This window comes from Patella vulgata, chromosome 2, assembly GCF_932274485.2.
Source record: "Patella vulgata chromosome 2, xgPatVulg1.2, whole genome shotgun sequence".
NCBI classification, from domain to species: Eukaryota; Metazoa; Mollusca; class Gastropoda; family Patellidae; genus Patella; species Patella vulgata.
The window spans coordinates 47,076,090-47,098,109 of NC_065880.2; the positions used below are offsets into that span (position 1 = coordinate 47,076,090).

Consider the following 22,020-nt stretch of genomic DNA (forward strand, 5'->3'; position numbering starts at 1 on the left):
GGGCCCTGACACTTAATTCTCATTCACATTATAAATCAAAAAACATACTTTAGTGTAATTTGCATTACCTTTCCAAGATACATGTGGTGCCCTGGCACTTAATTCTCAATCACATTATAAGTTAAATAACTTACTATATTTATAGTCTAAGTTGCATTACCTTTCCAAGATACACGTGGGGCCCTGGCACTTAATTCTCATTCACATTATAAGTTAAATAACTTACTATAGTGTAAGTTGCATTACCTTTCCAAGATACATGTGGAGCCCTGGCACTTAATTCCCAATCACATTATAAGTTAAATAACTTACTATAGTGTAAGTTGCATTACCTTTCCAAGATACATGTAGGGCCCTGGCACTTAATTCCTAATCACATTATAAGTTAAATAACTTACTATAGTGTAAATTGCATTACCTTTCCAAGATACACGCGGGGCACTGGCACTTAATTCTCATTCACATTATAAATAAAATAACTTACTCTAGTGTAAGTTGCATTACCTTTCCAAGATACATGTAGGGGCCTGGCACTTAATTCTTAATTACATTATAAATGAAACTTTCCAAGATGGTGATATTTAATTGAAAAGGTCTTATCTGAACAACTAGCTATTCAAGGAATTGTAAACTGGAAATAAATTCGACAAGGTTTTCAGATAAGCTTTAGTATTACCATACATTGTGAAAAACTTGTTAATCTATAGCTATTTGAATATCAACTGATTTTATTCACTATTAACTTGTCCATATGGATCAAGGTAAGCTATGCACCAGGAAATGTACACAACATTAGATTATTCTGAGCGAAGGGAATTCACGTTTTCATTGCTACCATTGTTACGATAATAACTAAAGTCACTATTATCAATCTTAAATTGAATTATTAAATGGTTATGGTGTTTCAATCCATTAAAAGTCGCGACCATTCGGTGTTCTAGAGAGTCGATTAAGGGCTTGGCATGTGAATAATTGTCTAATTTATAATTTATATAACTATCTGGGGTCAAAAGAAAGATCTGCAATAGACAGATTTAGCTCTTACATAATGTATCTTTAATTTCAAAAGACTCCGTTACATTTAGCAAAGATTTGTTAAGATATAACGTTGTTAATGGATAGATTTAATCGTTTCATATTAATACATTCCTCATAGTTTTAACGTCCCCATGTAATTGTTTATACCCTCGTTTGTTAAATTTCTAAGTAGCAAATGATGATCTGAACGATAGACAGTCGTTTCTGGATCACAATATTCAGGGAAATCACCATTCGTGACACTGTCTGGACTATACATGGAAATACATGACATCGGATAGAAAATTAGCGCCACTGTATCAATCAAAAGAGCATGGTCTTGTATTTAAAAATGAAAGGAAATGGGGTTTAACGTCCTACTGTTCTGCTCCTAAACTTGGCTAATGAAGACGGAGTCTTGTATTTAACCCATCTCCATGTTTAATAAGCCACTGAACATGAAGTGAATTAATGTATACATATTCATGTTAAACCTCCTGAACATGAATTGAATTTATATATACATTTCAATGTTTAAACCTCTAAATATAAAGTAGTGGATTGAAGGGGCTACACTGAATACGTCTATGATAACTTCAATTTGATAGAATATTATTGCTTTAATTTTTCACACTAAAAAATAAAGACAATTCTTATATACGCTAGTGATAAATTAACTATGTGGCCAAAACAAAATCCCATTCAAACAGAAGAAACTACGCAGAATGTCAACACCAAGAATATTCCACATAGTAGAAATCTACTACTACAACCCCACTGACCTAAGGTGCCCCTCTGTATTAAAGACAGTAACTAAAACTAAAGGATTGCGATTATTTTTATTTTATTTAATTTTACGAACATATTATTGCTAGAATGCAAGAGAAGTCAGAAAGAAAAGAATGTTCGCTGACCAATAAACAATTGTACCTGTTATTCATAGCCGTTCTCTCTTTTTGCTATGTTGTTTATTGAGAAGCAGGTTTCGGTTTACATTTTCTGCAACATTTAGGTGAATATTCAGGAATTTTAGGCGGAAGTAATGTTAAGGGGTGTGTAAGTGGTATGTACAGTTATTCCACTTATGGATTTCAAACAAGTTTTGGACAGTTCAGATCAATAAATTCCTAACATTATTATTATAGCCAATGGAAAAAACACAATAAAGCTGAATATTAGCCAGCTTAATTGCAACTCTCTATATCGTTTGTTTTGTGAGAAGCGTAATAGGTTAATGATATTAACAGCTAAGGGAGGTAATTATGCCAACGCCAATAAAGTTTATGTGATAAGAGATAAACCTGCATAATTATAATAAATACCTTGTCTTCATTCCAGTAACTCGCGTTGGCCTGTCATATAGTATGGAATTATGACAGCGTTACTCTATTATAATACTCATTAATATAGTGTGTTATATCCCCATTCAAACATCATTACTATGTTCTATAGTCATCATTAGTCATGTAAAAATCATATTTACCTACAAACTATGGTAGATCGTAAACAGTGTTTGACACGCTCAATAGTTCCGGATCTTCAACCGGCAACACTTTCTGTCACATTTAATGACCAAGGGTCATCTTTGGTCAGTTGTAGCTGCAATTAATCACTGATCGAAGGGGTTGTAATTAAATTACTCTTCATTATTTATAGTGGTTTACAGTAATGATTCCATCAGACAAGCCAATAACACCCAGTAGAGTTCAAAATTAGTAAAACCAATATATAATGGTAGCATGCGATGCATATCGTGTACTCAGCAATCCATGCACGGCTCGTCTACCATAGCTTTTAAGCATCTACATAATCAATCCATGGTTTGCTTTAGTAAGTCGGAATTTACCAATATAATAATGTAACTCATGAGGCTGAACTCCTCAATGAATAATTTGTAACACCCTTAGTGTGTAAAATCAAACTATAGTGATGGTTCTAGACTTAGATTTCAGAAGCAGCTTGGTAATAGTTAACCCCAGGGCGCTGGTTACTAGCTGCTTTACCGGATATTAAATATTCAATAATAATATCTGCTAAAATCTCAGTTGTAGAAATAGTATTAGCAACGTTCATGTTCTATCTGCAAAGGAATCCTGCACAGATTTATGAATGTTATAAATCCTTATCGACCACAAATCCCCCATATTCTATTGTTCCAGTTAATTTGATCATTTGTTCGATGTTTCTGATAATCTACTTTATCCCTGCTTCATATCATATCTCAACAACAAAACGAAATCAAGGATATCAAAAGTTGTCTCAATTCTCTGTTGTGAAGTAAACACACAGACGTTCCCAAAGCTAATTCCATTCCGCTTTTTGATACCCGAGATCAGTGAGTGTAGTTTGATATATACACCCAGGAATTAAGCTTGGTGGTCAGTCTAGGGTCAAGGTTTTTTGCATACCAATACACATATATCCTATTAACTGGCCCCGGTTAGTTAAGAACTCCATGATTTAACAAATACGGAATTTATCGTCAGTTGGTAATTAAAAGCCAGTATTTAGGTTAAGTAGGAATTCTGTCTGATATTGTAGAGCTGTGTTATTGAATTATTATTTCAGTATCAAAGTGAACGATATGCATTCACGCATACAGTAAACACAATCTGTGTTGAAATGAAGTGGCTGAGAATGATGAAATTAATGTGTTATATTCCAATGCTTGTACAATTGCTATTTTTAACTCAACTTTAAACTGATATGATTATATACAGTGACACCGAATTGGTTCGATTCAGATAGTGTGCAAAATATGAAACAAATCTGCTAATCCTTTGTTGAGATATCAGCGGTTTGATATTCAATTTAGGCGTCGTACATTGTTCTTGCTCGCGCAGAAAGCTTTGCTCTGTGTGGGCGAATACCAGGATTTACTCAAATTATACATGTTTGGGGTTACATAGAATTGCCCCAATTAGCTTTAAGTGACACCACTTCTCGTTTGTGGGTTCCACATAGCTAACAACTCGGTGTTGTATTCCTAATAATGATTTTGATATTATTCAAAATAAATAACATATATTTTCTTTTTGAAAAAAAAGATAATCCTTCGTTCAAACATTGTGCGAAAAGGTATTTTTGGAACAAAGCTTTAGAACATGACTATAATAAAAGCAACCGTTGTTAACTAATAGAAAAAAGTTGAAAGCGGCATTATGGAAGATTAGATAAAGAGCTGACAGTTAAAAAAAATAGACAATCAAAATGAATATGCTGAAAATTTAAGTCAAATTACTTCACACTGAGCCAAGAAAACCAAATTTCAAAAACACCATAGCCTCGATTACCATTGTTACCGTTGTTACAATAATAAACAAAGTCTCGATTATCCATTTTTACGGTTAATCATGAACAGCCGTTGAATCGCAGATCTTATACAAATCTGTTTAATATCGTACCCATCAGATGGCATCGAGAGTTGATTATGGTCTTTTCATGTTAATAAATGTCTAATTTAATAGTTTATTTAAGGCCTAAAAAAAGACCTACCATAGGCAGCTTTAGCTCTTGCATTATGTATGTTTAAATTATGTTTTGAACAAAAATAACTGAATGGTTCTGCACTCGACATGAACAATGACACATTTCCAGAAAAAATCGATTGTTTGTGATTTCTTAACTATGTTATTGTACTTTCACGACATGATTTTAAAAATGTTTGCTCGCGTTAAAATTAAAATGATTTCTATTAGTAACACGTGTAGCAAAAACCTACAGCATGTCTATCATTGCCTGTCATGTTTTTTCTACTGGAGGATGAGAGATCGTGATTGTTGATTAGACCTAGAGCTTTTTGTTAATCAAGATAAAAATTTGATGTATTACTTGCTGGAATTCGTGCTTTTAAATCGCTATTTAAAAATGTAAATAACTCAAATTGTGCATAAAGTTGTCTAATACATCACTTGGGTTGTTCTAAAGTAAACACAAATTGATCCTTAGCCTTTGAAAAAGCTGCAACCTTGCTGACACAATGATTACAGGAAGACCTACAAGTAATACATCATTGAATGTGAGCCTACTTAAAAAGTTAACAAAAATAAAAGAACTAAAATTGAATCTAAAAACAACATGATGTGTCGATCTGTTTGGTCTCTCTTCAAAGAGTTCTAACTTCTATCTCCAGGTCTTCAACACCGAACAGAGATTTGATCATTGCATATTTTTAGACAACACACATGCCTTTTAAGCTAAGCACATATTCAGATATTAAAACTATTATAAATTATGAAAATCCCCTGGATTATTAAAAAAAAATATAAATCACTAACATGACCGAGAATAAGCTCATTTAAATTAAGAATGCAAAAAGTAAGATATATCAAATATCGTGTATGTAATACAAGACAGAGGATGAAAATTAGTCTCTTGACATTCAGCAAAGCACATGCAGAAAGAAGAAAAAAATTTACATGAAGAAGCAACATTGAATAGATTGCAATATTCCCAGCAAATTAAAATATTTATGTTGAACAAACAAGTAGAACTATTAAAATACACAATGGCTTTTGCAAACTACTCGGTTTACTGTAGCTGTAACTTTGTTTGTTTTCTGTGCAGTTTATTATTCATCTAGGCATATCATCTAGTAAATAAATATTTTGTCTTATTCTTATATTATAATGTAGTCGTTTATTGTCGTACCTTCTGACCATCGTCCACAATTATTTCTAGAGACATTCGATTGCACTAACTTTCTAAAAATATATATACGCCTTATTGGCATTAGGGTTATTGTAGGATCCTATGGAAACTCTACTAACAAAGTCAACACCCGGTGTGTAACAAATTTATATTGATACATTGTTCTGCTTTGGTAAGATTAGTGATACGAAGAAGAATTTCTGAGAATTAAATTCTCTGGTCAATTTTGACGCAAGATACTGTTAGGTTACTCTTTCAAGAACACGTGTTACAACATACCTCTTAGGTAATATGTGTGGTGAATATGTTTTTAAGCTTCACGTAGCTACATAATTATATATTCAAATTTACATATTTAAAACGACACAATCTAGAAAGTCATGAATGATGTATCGACAGTACTTTATTTTCGTGAAAAACGCTGTTCAAATTACCGTAGCTGGTCTTCATTACCAAATGCAAACGAGGCGGACTTTATATCTATAGACTTTCACTCTGATGTAGATGTCGGTAATTCAAAGAAAATTGGCACATAGATACATGGCGAACACAAAAAATCACGAGAGGCCAATGTCGTGTCAATCGAATGCCGGTAACGTCTCACCCGTTTCTTCAGTCAATGCGTAATTGTGGCAATTATATAACGATTCATTTTTCAATACCAATAGTCACTGATATGATCTGCTTTATAATCTCGTTGACTTTTAGCATCGAAGAAATAATCTTCAGCTGTTGATTCTTTAAATACCAAATGCCAAATTATAAGGCTAGCTTCACCGTTGTTTCGTATTCAAGTCGATTAGACTTGATGAATAATGGAATGTTAAGGTGTTTGTTCACACGCCGTAGTTTCACACTTATCTTTTTTTAAAGCTTAACAATAACCAGTCTTACTTTACATATAGCCAGTAATATACCTGACCTTTTCTTCTAGAAGGTAGATAGTCTAATGTGAAAATATTCCTGTGGTATAACTGTCAAAAATCATTAAAATGTGTTAGGTTTGCATTAATACATATACATGCAGCATTACTAAAAATTCAAACATGTATTATGCTCTCTTTATAAATTTCGGGTTTGCTTAGTGGGTCAATCCCACAAGTTCTCACGCGAGAAAGATTGCTGCGAACTCAACTTCAATATTTGTTGTGATGCGTGACTCGATATATAAAACAGTTACGGGTTACTGATTTGATAATACTAGAATTAATTATTCGGATCTGAATTCAAGGCTTTCAGATGTTATATATTTTTTTCAAGTATCTGTTGTTTGTTTGTTAACTAAAGCAGTCGATTAAATAAATGAAACATTAAACTTACTAAAATTAACAACGAAGGTGGACAAAAACAAGCTGCCTACCTGATATAATATGGTGGTGGTTTCGTATCTGACATAGGTTTCACAATTATTGTGTGGGTATACTTATATACTCTTTCTTGAACACGTCTGCAATTAATTGTCTTTTATCAACGAATATTTGGGTAAACGTAAGTCTGCGTTAACAATATGAAAGTGAGAATAAGGTCTTGTTTTTATAATCCCCAACAGGAAAATGTGGGAAAATTCTGCTCGTCAAGTGAAGAGCAGTATTAGAATGTAAGTAGGTCCTAATAGGTCTGTCAGTTACCAGTTCGTCTCAGACAAGAGCATCATAATATTAAAGTGTTATGCTCTCAGTCTGTTTTCTTATGGTGACGCAAAATATGCCGTGTCAACGACATAATCAAGAAATTAGTCTGGTGACGCAAATAATAGGCGGGAGCAAGGTAAACATCTAAACGGACGTACTATGGACCAGGAACCGAGCTTGACATCATCGCCGCCATCTTGGAATCAAAGTCGGTGCGCAGTTGCGTAAGGAACACGCATACCAAGTTTCATGTCGATCGTACTTGAATTGGCGGAACTTTATAGACTTTTTTTTCGAAGAGCGTTGTCACCATGAAGGAGAATAACAAGAACAACAAGATGAGTTGGACAGTGATATTTGACTAAAATTGCCGAAGATGTATGTGTGCCGAAATAGTTCTTTCTGGAAGGAATCTGTCATGGAGTCAATGTAATAAGATTTTTATTAGTGTTTTTCTACACTACCCGAAGATTCAAAAACTTCTTTATAAAAGATCAGTGAAAAGGGTTAAAGGACAGGAGGCCACCAACTTGCTAAAACCCTACCGAAAATAAAAACAAGAATTGAAAAGAAAGCTAGTATTTAATTTAACTAAATGGGGATGTGATACCGGAATAAGTTCATATATCTAGTATCTATGAGACTACTTGGCATGTTACCGCAATTGTGTCAGATTCATGTGACAAAGGTCACTCACATTGTCCATGTCCAATTCAAAAGATACTATTAGCAGATAAACCAGATTACCACTGAATATCTGTATGAACAGGGCGTATTTTTGGCAAGAAGATTGTTGTCTGTGGTGAACACGTGTTATAAAAAAGAATTGTGATAACAGACAGAATTGGTTCTGTTTTAAATTGTCATGGGAGATCAGACTGTGTATTTTTGTTAAGAAGAACCTTACAACTATCATATATCTAGAATAATACGAATGTTATTTTTAATGTCAGTTGCCGTCAAATAAGCTTAATCCTCATCAAATATTTACTTTCCATGACCATGTAGACATGATGCTGTAAAAAGAAAGGGACTCCCCGGGGTTTATTAGTGTGATAAATCCCTCCGAGGAACAATCAATCTAGAAAGAATTGAGAATAAGGTGTCAAGAGTTTGTACAAAGCAAGTCTGGTTAGTTATTTAAGTATCGTTATTGAAGATAAAATTAGCACATTTGAAAACAACGAAATTACCAAGAAAGAACACTTCTTGGGTAATGGTCGAATCTAACTTTGGATTAGAAGGATATTATCTCTTTGCCCCATAACGAAGTCATCTTTATGGTCGATTTGGTCTAGAGTAAAACTGACATGTATTTTATATATGACCATATTTAAAATACGTCATGACTAACCGTGCACTGGCCTACTTAGAGTTAAGCATTTGTATGAGCTTAAGGGGGGGGGGGGCAAGTCTTTAACCATCCGTAGTCTTCGGCATTGCAAACACCACATATTGGTCAATTTAAATCAACATGGATGGTGTTGTCTTACCGTGAACAGATGGGCTTCTCATATCCAATATTTAAAACAAAATGGAAATTTTATAATTGGCACACGCTTTCGAACGCCATTTGTAACCGAGCGACTCTATGAACTAGGCTAAACATATACCATAGGAGAATACTACCGGTGTAAAATGGAATAACCAGTTGCAAAGTCTGCCATTCAATTTGAACTGATTCGAAATTACAGCAAAACAGAAAGGATTGAATGTAAATCAGTTTATATACATTCATATTGCTTTATTATTTGCTGTGTTTATGTACATTCATATTACTTTATTATTTGCTGCGTTGTGATCCATTTTGTGTTCATTTCTAGGTGCCAAAGGATAGCGATTTAGATCCTTTAACTGTGTTCAGCCCGTAAAATTAATTCCTTCACTGACAAACCGATTTGTCATACATTTTTTCAAAATATCTGACCTTATTATGCCTGATTGAACTGTTTAGTCAAAAGAAGTCAAGTGATCACCAACGCGAAAGTGTTCCTTTAAGAGTTAAAGACCATATCAAAAAACAGACAATATATCCTTGAATAACTATTTGATTACAAACGGTTACAAATTTAGGCGTATGGTGGTTGTAGACATTTAATTTAGCAGTATGATATTGTAATCATAAACGTAATATTCACTGGTAATCCATCATTTCATAGCAGAGCACGATAACATTTGGAAAAGAGCAAGGTCATGTTCACCTTGAATATGTCATGTTCGCTACGTGTTTGGTATTCTACATCCAGTCTCACAGATTAAATTCTAACTTGCAGTTATTTTAATCAAAGGTCAATTATTGTGTTAAGGAAGAGGGTAACAAAGTTATTCAATTAATCACCTAAAGGTCTGTCTGTAAATTTTAATCTCAACGTCCTACTTTTCTGCACCGACCGGACTAATGAAGACGGTAATTTCAGAAGGAATACATTATCATGGCTCGAGCACATATATCGATAAATAAAAATGTGTTACACAGAAGCAATTATTAACCTTATTTATTTACGTTTTAATTGTTCGATGCAGATTTGGTGTACCTTTTCTGGAACAACTTTACTAATGCCACACAATGGTTGTTATACCCCTGTATTTGTTACTGTTATACAAAAGAACAACAAAGTTATGTTAGAAATTATTAATTAATTTGTATCATATGGCGATGTCGACATATAGTCACGCGATACTTTCGTATGCTATGTGTTCCCAGTTGCCATAATCTGCTATTCAAAATCTAATGGCTTCTCTAAGTAGAGAGAGATATGTTAGAGTATAGCGCTATGTCATGAAATGGTGTTTAAATGGTCTCGCCAAGAAAATAAATGTAACTAATTTTGAATAATATCCTACAAAATAACCAAAATGACGTAGTGCTTTTTCATACACCTTAATTTGGGTATTTCCGACGTGATTGTACAAACCAAACACCAAGAAATATATAAAATGATCTGGACAGGTTTTGTAGTTGTCGTCAAAAAGACGCACTGGCCACCTGTAACAGAATCGCATGTACCATCTAGCATCCGATAAAAAAAACTGTAGATACCTAAATAGTGTGATGCTAAGAGCATGTCCTGTGTACTGCGTAACAACGTGTTTGGTCATTTGCAGGATTTCCATTAATATTTAATTTAACATATAGTATGTGTATATTTTATAACTATAAAATATTGCTTTCAAAATATTGGACAAATACATTAAAGTCTTGCAAAATCGTATTATATAATAATTAATGCATTTCTATTCTAAGCCTATAAACGCAAGATTAAATTAGAGGATTTTTTCACCTACACGTAGCAATAAAATAGAAAACAGGAATTTAATACAGTTTCCATGTTCGTGTGCATAACAATTTGATGAAACAAATATTGAATTTTTTTGTGCGATAGGGAATATCCATTAAAGAATTAGGAATTGTAGCAATGTTTTTTTACCGAATTGACAATATTCCTTTTTCGGATCACAAACAAAATTTGAAATTAAGAAGAACATCAAAGGATCCATTCCCTCCACCCTACCCACATGACCAAAACAAAAAATACAAATGCCCTTCTTATCTGAAAATTCGAAAGACAAACAAGACAAAAATAGCTTAAAACATTCACACTAAAAACTGTTCAGTAAGTATGGCAAATGGGACATTTTCATGGTTTTATTTCTATCGCAGGATAAAATTTGCCTTTCAAGAAAAATCATGGATCTGTGCTTGGCTAAATGATAAATACAATGATAATCGATAAGTTCATTCCAAAGTTGGTAGAAGTCTGTAATTTCTAAATCAGAAGTAATAACCACAGTGAGTAATAGCTGATTTGATGTTAGATCAACCATATTGTGATGTATAGGGTTGGATATTGAGCAATAGTTCGGTCACAACGGTAATTATCAATAATTAGAGTTTAGAGAAGAAATATTCACGTCCTACAGAGACGTATCCGCTCCACTACTCACAAGTGTCACGTATTAGTAAGGGGTATGCAATTATCGCCCCCTTAATACCCACAGTCCAGACAGAGGCCAGTTTCCTGGACATGTGAGAAGTATATATTTCATATTACACGTTCAATACAAGTTAAATTAGGTTCTGTATCAGACTTAAAAACATGTGTCATTTCAGTACGATCATCGATGGGAATGGGGAAATATATCTATAGTAGAGAAGGAATAAGACCGTTGATTATTTCCCGAAGTTTATTGTGTACTCAATTTAGTACGAAATAAATATATTATTATTATTTGACTATAAGTCCTTGTAATTATCATGCCGTCTTTTGGTCTAGAATGAAAAGGATTTAATTTACAATTTGTGTCTAGAATTGGCAGACATAACGGGGTGGGGGTGGGGGGTCAGGAGGTAAATAGGTGTGCTTTAGGGAGATCCCATTGCAAAAATACCATTTCCTTAGTAGTATATGTTTAACCCCATGTTGTAACAAGTCGGGCCGACCAATCGCGATTAAGATTTTTATTACATAATTATGACGTATTGAGTAATTTGCTGAATGGGAAAATGATTGGTAGCCATCATGCTTCTTGACTAAGAGCACCTCATCCATTTTAGATCAATATTGCATATATAATTTTAAATAATTATTTTTTTACCATTGTTGAAAGAGTATGAAGCTCCAGGCTCGAAACCCGCAGTGGACATGGACACTGAAGAACCTCGCTCTCCTTTTGTCAGACGTGACGACAAGGAAACGGTTCCTAGCCAATCTGATCAGATGAAAACCCGATGTGCATCTGTTTACACATTAGAATGCACGTAAAAGAACATTTGACCCTTGGAAATCAAAGAAAAGAAAAGTAGGTGTCACTGAATGCCGACCCCCTCTTATTGCACGATAACCAACGAGTACAAAATATCTTATGTTAGTCTCAAAATGTTGATGAGACTTTAAACCATATTTTAGTCTCAAACTATCAATTTATAGCTAGACAGTTATCGTCCTATAGATCCTTTGATTTTATGAATAAATCTAAATTATTCATACATATAATGCCTTCAAACATTTACAAAACAAACTATAATAAAGTAAATCTTTCATTTAACAACCGTCTATAAAATAATCTTAATATGATATCTAATCTCCAGCAACTTCATTCTCCTTTCTCGATGATTGAATGAATGTTGGTACCGAGGGAATATTGAGATTTAACGATCTATATTTAAAACACATTATCTATCGTTTTCTTGATTATTTATTCATCGAAACAACGACACTTTATAAAAGAATTTCCTAATGCCTGTACTGCCCTTGTTATCAAAGTATTCGAACGTTTGGAACCTTATTTTATTTCAAAAGAATTCCTTCTAACAGCACAATACAAACATAGTTATAACCATCTAAGCGAATCCAAATCAATTCGATTTTAGCAAATATTTGAAATATTAGAATTCAATAAAGAAAATAACGATAACAAAATACCAATCCCTTTTTTCATTCAATCATGGCTCTTTTTTTCAAAGCATTATTCCAATACCATATAACGTAGAATATCCAATCTAGTCGCTGGTATTATAATATTATCTGGAACGACCAAAAGACCAAACAACAATTGTATATGTGTCAAACCCATCAAGTTCATTTTTGTACCGTGGATTGTGGAGAAATTAATTTTTAAAAGTTTAAAAGGCGGGGAAAGGGTATTTTGAGACCGATAGTCGATTAGTCCACCAATTTGTGACACAGGCCGGAAGGCGTAATTGAAGTTAGCCACGAGCCCGTGGCGGGGGGGGGGGGTCGACCTAGCTGAAAAGTGTAACCCACCGCAAAAACTTTCTGGCAGTGGTCATTCGTGATTCCTGTGGTGGTACTGAACAACTCCAAAGCTGTTTTAGGTGGTACAGATTTCAGCTAATCTAACCTAGCTGAGGTCTGGAAATTAGATAACTCTTCTTGGGGATGCTCCACCACTACAAATGTCTGGCAATTACTAGAAATGTTTGTCAGAGTGGTTTTGTGATCCTGTATGGTACACTGTTGTGCGACTTTCGTGTGGTACACGTTGGAACTAATCTAGCCCAAGAATTCGCGCCAAGAATCACAACCCTCACAGCCACACCCACCATCAGAAACCCGGCCGACTTACATTCTAATGGTACCAGATATACTTGAATTGATACCATATAGGAGAAAATTGGTACACTTTTCAGCCAGGTTGACCCCCCCCCCCCCCCGGGCTCCCGCTCTGTACGACCACTTAGTATGACAAGTAAACGACGTTTGTGAAGAATATGCGACAATGTTAGCAGATGATATGATCGGAGTTTCTTTCAACACGCTTCCTAACAGGCAATGAAATGAAATAGGGTTTAACGTCCTACGGCTAATGAAGACAGGAATACGCCCAACTGTCAAGTGTTCTTTTACGTAGACACCAATACACGGGACAGTGAGTTTCCGTTCCATCCGAACGACTATACGTTTTCCATTGTCAAGCCCTGGTTCCTGCACCACTAACAATGGGGAACCATGTCGGAAAATCCGGATGAACTTTCTCGGTCAACCACAGGATCGAACACGGGACCTCCAGGTTAGCGAGCCAACGCCTTACTAACCGAGCCGCTGTGGTTCCCTTTTTCCCTTTTTAACAAGAGATAGGGAAACATAATAACTCCACAAGAACGTCATCACATACGATAATAACATTATTATGTGTCAATTAATCAAGAAGATAAAAGTATAGGTAATGTTAAGAAACATCTTAAGACACTGGTTAGATAAATAATGTCATGTTAGGTCTTAATTAATTTTACTAGACATATAAACCCTAAGACAAAGTGATTCTGACAGTCTATTAATGTCGAGAAACACCATATTGACGGTTCTATTCCCACTTCCAGCATCATTGTAGTGTTTGATCTGACAAACTAATTAAACATTAACATAAAGCACACGTAATTACGACCTTTTAGCATTTCCGCTGTTGAAAATTACCCAATAACATAATTTCCTTGTGATTATCTCATTAGATTGTCAAATTATTTCATTAAGAGTATCCATTACATTAGCTTACGTTATAATCACCTTATGTGGTATGACGTGGTATATTAGGGCAAAACTGATTATTTTGAAATTAGGATTTCGATGATCACGCCTCATATTATTAAGTTTAAAGTTGTTTAAAAGAACGTAATATATGACTACTAATTTAAGAATTAGAGTTTTCAAACGTTGTACTTGAGAAATGCGGAGGTTTGTATGATTCATTAATTTTGTAGATGATCTTAATATAGCATTTTTACTACGTGCAAAGGCTGGAGTTGGTTGGGATTTTTTTATATAAATTAATAACATTGCTGATTTAAAAATTCGAAAGAGCCCCCCTGCAAGAAACTCAAGAACTCTTAAAATATTCTCCGACCATCTCTCCAAATCAGATATAAAAATTCCATCTTTTTACTACAACGGTCAGCGGAAACTCCAGATAATCCATAGTAAACTTAGACTCCGATGTCCTGACCTACAGGGCCAAAAATACCACAGACACGTTGCTGACAGCCCCGCATGCCTCTGTGGTCACATTTTTGAAGATCCTCATCACTACCTCTTGCAATGATCCTTACACTCAAATGCACGAAAGGAAACCATAGACAAATTACAATACGATCATAAAAACATTAACTATCTCTTGTTCGGGTCCACAACCCACTGTACCGATGTAAACAACAATATTTATTTACATGTCAAACAGATTTTATTCTTGCTCATTAACATTTTTAATTTTTTAATTTTCAATATTAGTTTTAAATTTACGTGATGATGTAACCTATAATATATATTGTACATTGCCATCCATCTCATCGTATATGTATTTACATATATCTATGTATGTGTTTGCCATTTTAACTGTGTATATTTTGTTCCTTTGTTTTAATATTATGTATGTATATTATCTAGGGAGAGGGGTTTTACATAGGCTAAGTTTGTTCCCCAATCTCATTCCGACATCCTGAATATAATATTGTTTATAAAAAAACAAAACACAAGATAAGCTACTACTATAGGGGGTCCATTACCTTTATCACTCTTGCGTTCTCGTTTACAAGATGCTGATTGCCGAGTCATACTTATATTTGAAAACAGATTTCTCAAGGCTATTCGGAAATTTTATCCAATGACCCTTCAGTTTTTGATATTGTAAGATAAACTATTTGAAAGGTTAAAGCATACATTCGTGTCAAAATCTATATACAGCGATGGACTTACACAGGTTTACAAATAGCTCAATTTAATTCACACATATGACGTTCTACATCGCGATATGGCTAAGTACAAGTTGATAAAAAGATAAAAACAACTGGTAAATCTATAACGGTCTTGAGATGACCACGACCAAAGGTCAGATGTTTGATGGTATATTAATGACCAGTTATCTCATCCCATCAAGCTGTAATTTGGCTGTCCATGATATCAGTAAATACGTCTACTAGTACGAGTGAACCAAAACAGCTGGTACGATATTGTTAATTTTAGCAGATCAATCTATAGACATAACCTTGATAAATAAACTGAAAAGGAAATTTATGTCTAATGCACCATTTGTAAACAAGTATAATTATGATTCGTGCAATGTTTTTTACGGTTTTTATTGCTTCTTCTTGAGGAATTATGTCCATAATGTGGACTGTAATCATAGCATCGTGCTTTAATGTGTCGTATAAATACGATTTTTGTCATAATTATTAAATACTTTAAGATATCCAATCTCGCTTAAAAACACCAATTTTGCTGCAATTCGCATTCTGTTATATAGTTTTACAACCCCAACAAGCCAAAATCAAAGCCAAATATAATCCACTCTCAATCAGACTTTTAAGACTACATTAGCTAGTAAAGAAAGCATTCTTGATCCAACAATTGTTTAAATTTGTCCATTTATGCAACGTCATTATTTATGCTGTATTTTTAGCACAAGTATCTGAATTAAGACATAATATTACAGACTAAAAGGCAAATATGGACGTTCGGTCATTAGACAATAAAGATCAGTCTTATCAAAAAGCATATTGGTCCAAAAATTCTGATGGAACGTTCATTATGTAAGATTTAGATAAAGGGCTTGTCGTCCTTGCTATAATAGTTCAAAAAGTTTTGACAAGGGGTTGCATGTTTTATTATCGAAGGAACGGTACTTGTTAATCGAAGCCTCGATTCAGAATTTTAAAATTAAATCATTAAATGGCGGTCGCGTTTAAATCCGTTTAAATCTCCGCCATCCAATGATTTAGAGCGTTGATTATAAGCTTGTCATGCGAATAAATTTCTAAATAATAATTTATTTAACATTTGAAGCCAAGACATGTTATTGACAGATTTAGCTTTTAATAATATCATGGCGTTATCTTTTTTTTTTTTTTTTTTTTTAACATCATTTAGATACTGGAGATTAACTTGTTTCTATCCACGAACATCCAGGACAAGATGGTATCTATCACAGTTTGTTTTATTTAATCGTTTAGATTACTACTATCTAGAGAACACTTCGGGTTTTAATTTGGTTGATAGAATGTTGTCGACCATGATGGTGCTTTCAGCGGCGAAAGTGTCATCCAATGACATAATTTAAATTTGCTATAAAACAGATAGAGAGAAATGGGGTTTAACGTCCATTCGACACAATAATTCGCTTGCGCGTAGGGGTCTTTGGCAGTGAGAGGAAACTCACGAAGTTGGACAGGCGATCCTACTCCTTATAACGTACAACCGGGAAATCGAAACACCGACAGTTGACTCAATGGCATATCTTATGATACAGCCCGCACGTACTAACCCCTCTCCCGCCCCACCCCTCTTCCCTGCTATAAAACAACATGACACGTTATACAACTATAACACAGCACAGCATGGACTAGAAATAAATTCAACTCCCATCATTTTTATACTATCTAAAATAATATTTGGAATTCATCTACGCCTACTGGCATTAAAGCATAAGCCCAACAGTATCTTATTTTCCATTATGTTTAAATTGTACATTGCACACGTAAGATATATTAATTAAGTAATGAAGTTAAAAAATAAAATAGAGCCCATCCAATTATATATAAACTCATATTGAAAAAAGGACAGTTATTTTAAGAAGCGTGAAAGATAGACTTGCGCTTGCAAGTGCATGGGTCCAATTAAAATAACGACGGGTTTTGCCAAAACATCACGCGCTTTTAAATTAATTAATAAGTTCCTCCTTTAAACAGCTTATTAACAACCCGCGTGTACTGAAACATCTATATTTTGAGTTTTAGTGTCACCCAACCTTTTATATAGCAGTTAGAAAAGTAGGCTTGACATGTTATATCTGGCCAAAACGTACCAAGTTTTAAGGTCATAAATCATGATGATTCCAATTTCCTAGTATAGTACAATGGGAAAACAAGAAAACACCTATCTATTTCCGACATGGTTTCAGTGGTGAATATGGGTAGAGGATGGCTGACAAAGAACAGCATCTAGTCGTTCGGACGGAACAAAAAAACGAGATTCCGTATACGCATTGGCCTACACGTAAAATAACCCTTGACAGATGGGATTCAATTGCTGCGCGGGGGAAAGTTCCCTTAGAACACATGGTGTAGCGAACGCCCTTATGCATTTGTCCGATGGGTGCCGAAGAGTAGGATATTTTAACTTTTAAATAAATGGTGAAATGCTTGGCTTCCCAGGACACGCTGAATTTATGGCACGACAACTGTATCACCACTTTAACTATTACTGTATTTAATCAACGGGTTCACATTAAACTCAAGATAATTTATTTATAATACAAATTGGTCTTTGATGAACATAACTAAAACTTACCTCATAAAGGTATAAGATGGGAGATATCCTGCACTCAATGTATAGATGCAAGCCGTTACTGACTCAAGTTCGGCATTTATAATATGATATCGTATGAAAGTGATATTTCCTCAAGTGTCTATGTATTAAGAATATTATAACCATGCAATAACTTTAGGCAAAACAACAAGATGAGACGGTGAACACACTGTTTTCATCTGATGGTCAATAACGGCAGCAATAAGTTGGAGTGTTTCTTCATCACGCGACACGAAGCAAACTATTAAGACCGATCTCCCGTCCTGTGTAATAACGGGTTGACTTTGAATAATGTCACTTTCAGTCACTTTAATGTATAGGAATTGAAAAAGCAAGTAGGGATTTATGATTATACACTCCACCATTGGGCGAATTTTTCGTTTGTGTAAGATGTTGCTAATGATTTCTCTTGATGTAATAAGATATAGGTTCGAGTCCAATAACTGCGTTGTATAAACGATAATAATTAGACAATCCGATTTCACCAGATTACAGTGAGATTTAGAGTTGTCTGATTCGTTTTGTTTATGTTTGGTGACAATTCTGTATCAATAAAAGGGAGGGTGCTCAGTGAGTAAGGCACTGGTTCACAAATTTGGTAATCGAGATAGTTCCTCGGGATTGATCAGCAAGGAACCGCGTCTATTCGTTTGGATTGGACGAAAAATCGGGGTCGATAACACACAAGAACCCTTGATGGTTAGAATTCAAGGAAGAGGAGGCGGAAGGAGCTAGGCGGAAAGGCCCCTGCCCCAGCAACATTATCAACATTATATTTTAAGCAAACTGATTTTGTCCGATTTCATTGTACTACCATTTGTGGACACCACTACCCTGTTCAATACATGGGGGATTGGGTGGCCGAATGGTTAGCGCGTGCGCGTTGCATCATAAGGCCTTCATTGAGTCCTTCATTGAGTCAAGTGGCGTGGTTTCGATTCCCGCTTGTACGTGACAAGGAGTAGGGTCGCCTTTCCAGCCTCGTGAGTTTTTTCCATATCCTCCGGTTTACTCCCACTGCTAAAGTGAATTAAAGAAATAAAAAATGAACCATATCTTAGTCCCGAAATAACTCCCCCCCCCCTCTCTCTCTCTCTCTGTTCAATATATTTAGACATTTGAAAACCAAATAGTACCCCTGGTGTTAAAAACTGAAATGCTTTGAATGGGGCATTTTAAAATAAGGTTCGTGATGAAATTAATGAAAGTGGTCCTTGTTATAGTCCCAGACCGGCTAAGATGCACTATACACAAATAATACAATCAATTATTATTGATGTTTAAATATATACAAATCAATTTATATAGCACAATTATTCTTAAAATAATCACATTTCTGACAGACTCGATTACAGGCAATTCTTTTAATCGCCAATTTAATCAACCATTACAAGAATTATCCACATTTAAATAATTTCCCAAGTACCATGGATTTTAGGACATTCCTCTGTGTATATGCCATATAATATTCACGTGCACTGAATTATAGCATGCATGCTATAGCGATGCATTGTTTACGATTGTGTGACTGTGGACATAGTACAAAAAATAATACAAAGTAGGAGCAATATATTTGGTGCTAATTTTAAAAATAGATTTCGAGCCCCAGTAGGGTGTGCTTACACTATCCGGAACCCATTATACTATACTCAAACGGAACCTATCCCGTGTCGGGTCAACGAAGCAAAGATCCCTTGGATCGACCATTGCTCCATACAAAATGTTTAATAAGAAACAGAGAAATATATAAAATTCATAGTTTTTGGTATATTTAGTTTATAATCAGTAGAGACCTCTGAATTCATTATGTGAATCCAATACCAGGGTATAAAACGTTCAGTAGTAGTAAATAAAACGCCTATTGACTTCAATAAATCAATTATGACATCATATAAAATCCAGAATTATTATAATTTATTGAAGCTTCGGTGGTTGCATTTTCAATTCTCTATATCTTTTTGAAAGTAAACTATCTTTATTGAAATGTACGGACTCGTGTATTTTCTACATCGCTGTTTAATCGATTTTCTTTCATGAATAAAAAAGATACACATAGCCGCATGTAGGAAACAAAATAGAATTAATTTATTTCCATGGCGAATTAGCCCATTTATCTAATATAATAACTCATTTCCATTTTACTAGTCCAGTAATTAATAAATATATATATGATTAATATTGTGTGGAGAATGGACGATCTTCTGGACCTTTCATGACAAAAGTACAGCTATCAATAATAAAACCTCAAATGCGAATGTGTATCGCGTATTCCACGCATACCTTCTTAGAGTTTGGACATCTTAAAAGCACACATTAATAATAAAAATAATAAAGAATTTGTGGTATTGTAGTTTATTTAATAGATTTTCTATCAATGGGATATTTAGATGATGCGATTACTAAACTGACAGTCCAAACAGATAAAATGATATTATCAAAACACCGATCCCACTTAAGACCATATTTGAGTATCTTTAATGATCAAATACATAGCGCTTAATAAGGTTAAGACATCCAGTATTAAAATAGTACAAACATTCATACAATATATAGACAATTATTGGGCTTCAACTATTTGAGATACTTTTTAAAGCCCCTCCTACCCTTTTTCCCTCCACTGAAATTCTAGGTTTAGTACTAGGCAATCTATAATCAAACGGACAAGAATTCGGTTTACACCAACTGCAAATGTAGCCGCAAAATTTAACAGTTCAGTCGCATATTATGTATATAGATGATCTAATAGGGGCATTAGGCGGGATGATACAGGATTGTACATTTAACCATGTTCAAAACAAGGTTGCCTCTTGAAATAAATGAAATGAAATGGGGTTTAACGTCCTACTGTTCTGCTCCGAATTGGGCTATATACGCCATACAGTGTGCTATGAGGGAAAATTTGCCCGGACAGCGGCACTACGGCCTACTCTTATATCGAATTCCAACTGCCAAGGGATCTTCTACGTGCACGTCAATGTGTACACGGGACCTTGGTTTTTCATCCCATGCGAACGACTTGACAGCTGTCCTTGTCAGGCCCTCCGTCCTGCATCAATGACAAGGTTGAACCACTCCGGAAAATCGGGATGAACTTTCCAGACAATCTTGATGAACTTTCTCAGCCAATGCAGGGATCGAACACCCGACCTCCAGGCTAGCGGGCCAGCGTCTTACCCACTTAGCCAACGTGACTCCTTCTTGAAATAAAACTAAATAATTCGAAGGTTACTTAAATAATTTATTCAAATAATCTTAAACCCAAACGAAACAATATAGGTACCATTGAGATACATCGGTGTATAAAATTACTTTAGGAAGCGTTTTATAGATGATATATCGACAGGCACAACAGTATTAGCAGACATCTATATATATAGAATTAGAATGTAATAATGATTAATGCGCCATATCACTTTATTCAGGTGGGAATTCACGACATACGAGTTGCTTTACAAAACAGAATAAACAGGAACCATCACGAGTGCTGGAAAGAGTCAATATATACTAAACAGCAAAATAAACGTCAGAACGATTTCAAAATCAGAGAGAAACTTTAATCAAATCATTCTAGAAAACGACTTACTAAATGGATCAAAGCAATTTTTTGTGAACAGTATGTTGACACATTAGTGATTTATTCATCACAATTCCAAGACATTACGAGAAGGTTTAGAGTCTGTACACAGTCTATACATCAGTATCTGGTGTGTCAACTGCGAGTGTCAATAACAGGACTGTAGAAAGTCCCGAGTAACTCTGGCGGTATGGGCACGGGCGTTGTCATGCTGGAAAACGTTGTTTCCATGATGTGCGAAATGTGGTATGACGTGGGGTCTGAGAGCTTGATCGGTGTAGCGTACTGTTGTGATGTCGCCTCCTCTCCCTGGACCAAGATTTTGGAACACCAC

The 22,020-nt window shown here is 34.8% G+C and overlaps 1 protein-coding gene across 2 annotated transcripts in view; it reads right to left on the reverse strand.

Annotated features, from left to right (window-relative positions):
- LOC126812380 (neuronal acetylcholine receptor subunit beta-3) overlaps positions 1 to 18,294 on the reverse strand; it is a 134,097-nt gene extending 115,803 nt beyond the window's left edge. The window contains exon 1 of one of the 2 annotated variants that reach the window (XM_050538751.2): positions 18,095 to 18,294. The gene's annotated coding sequence lies outside the window, so the exon portion shown is untranslated. Of the gene's footprint in view, positions 1 to 2,500; positions 3,990 to 18,094 lie in introns of those variants that run through there. The other variant, XM_050538752.1, reaches the window with a different exon arrangement.
- Between the last annotated feature and the right edge of the window lie 3,726 nt (positions 18,295 to 22,020).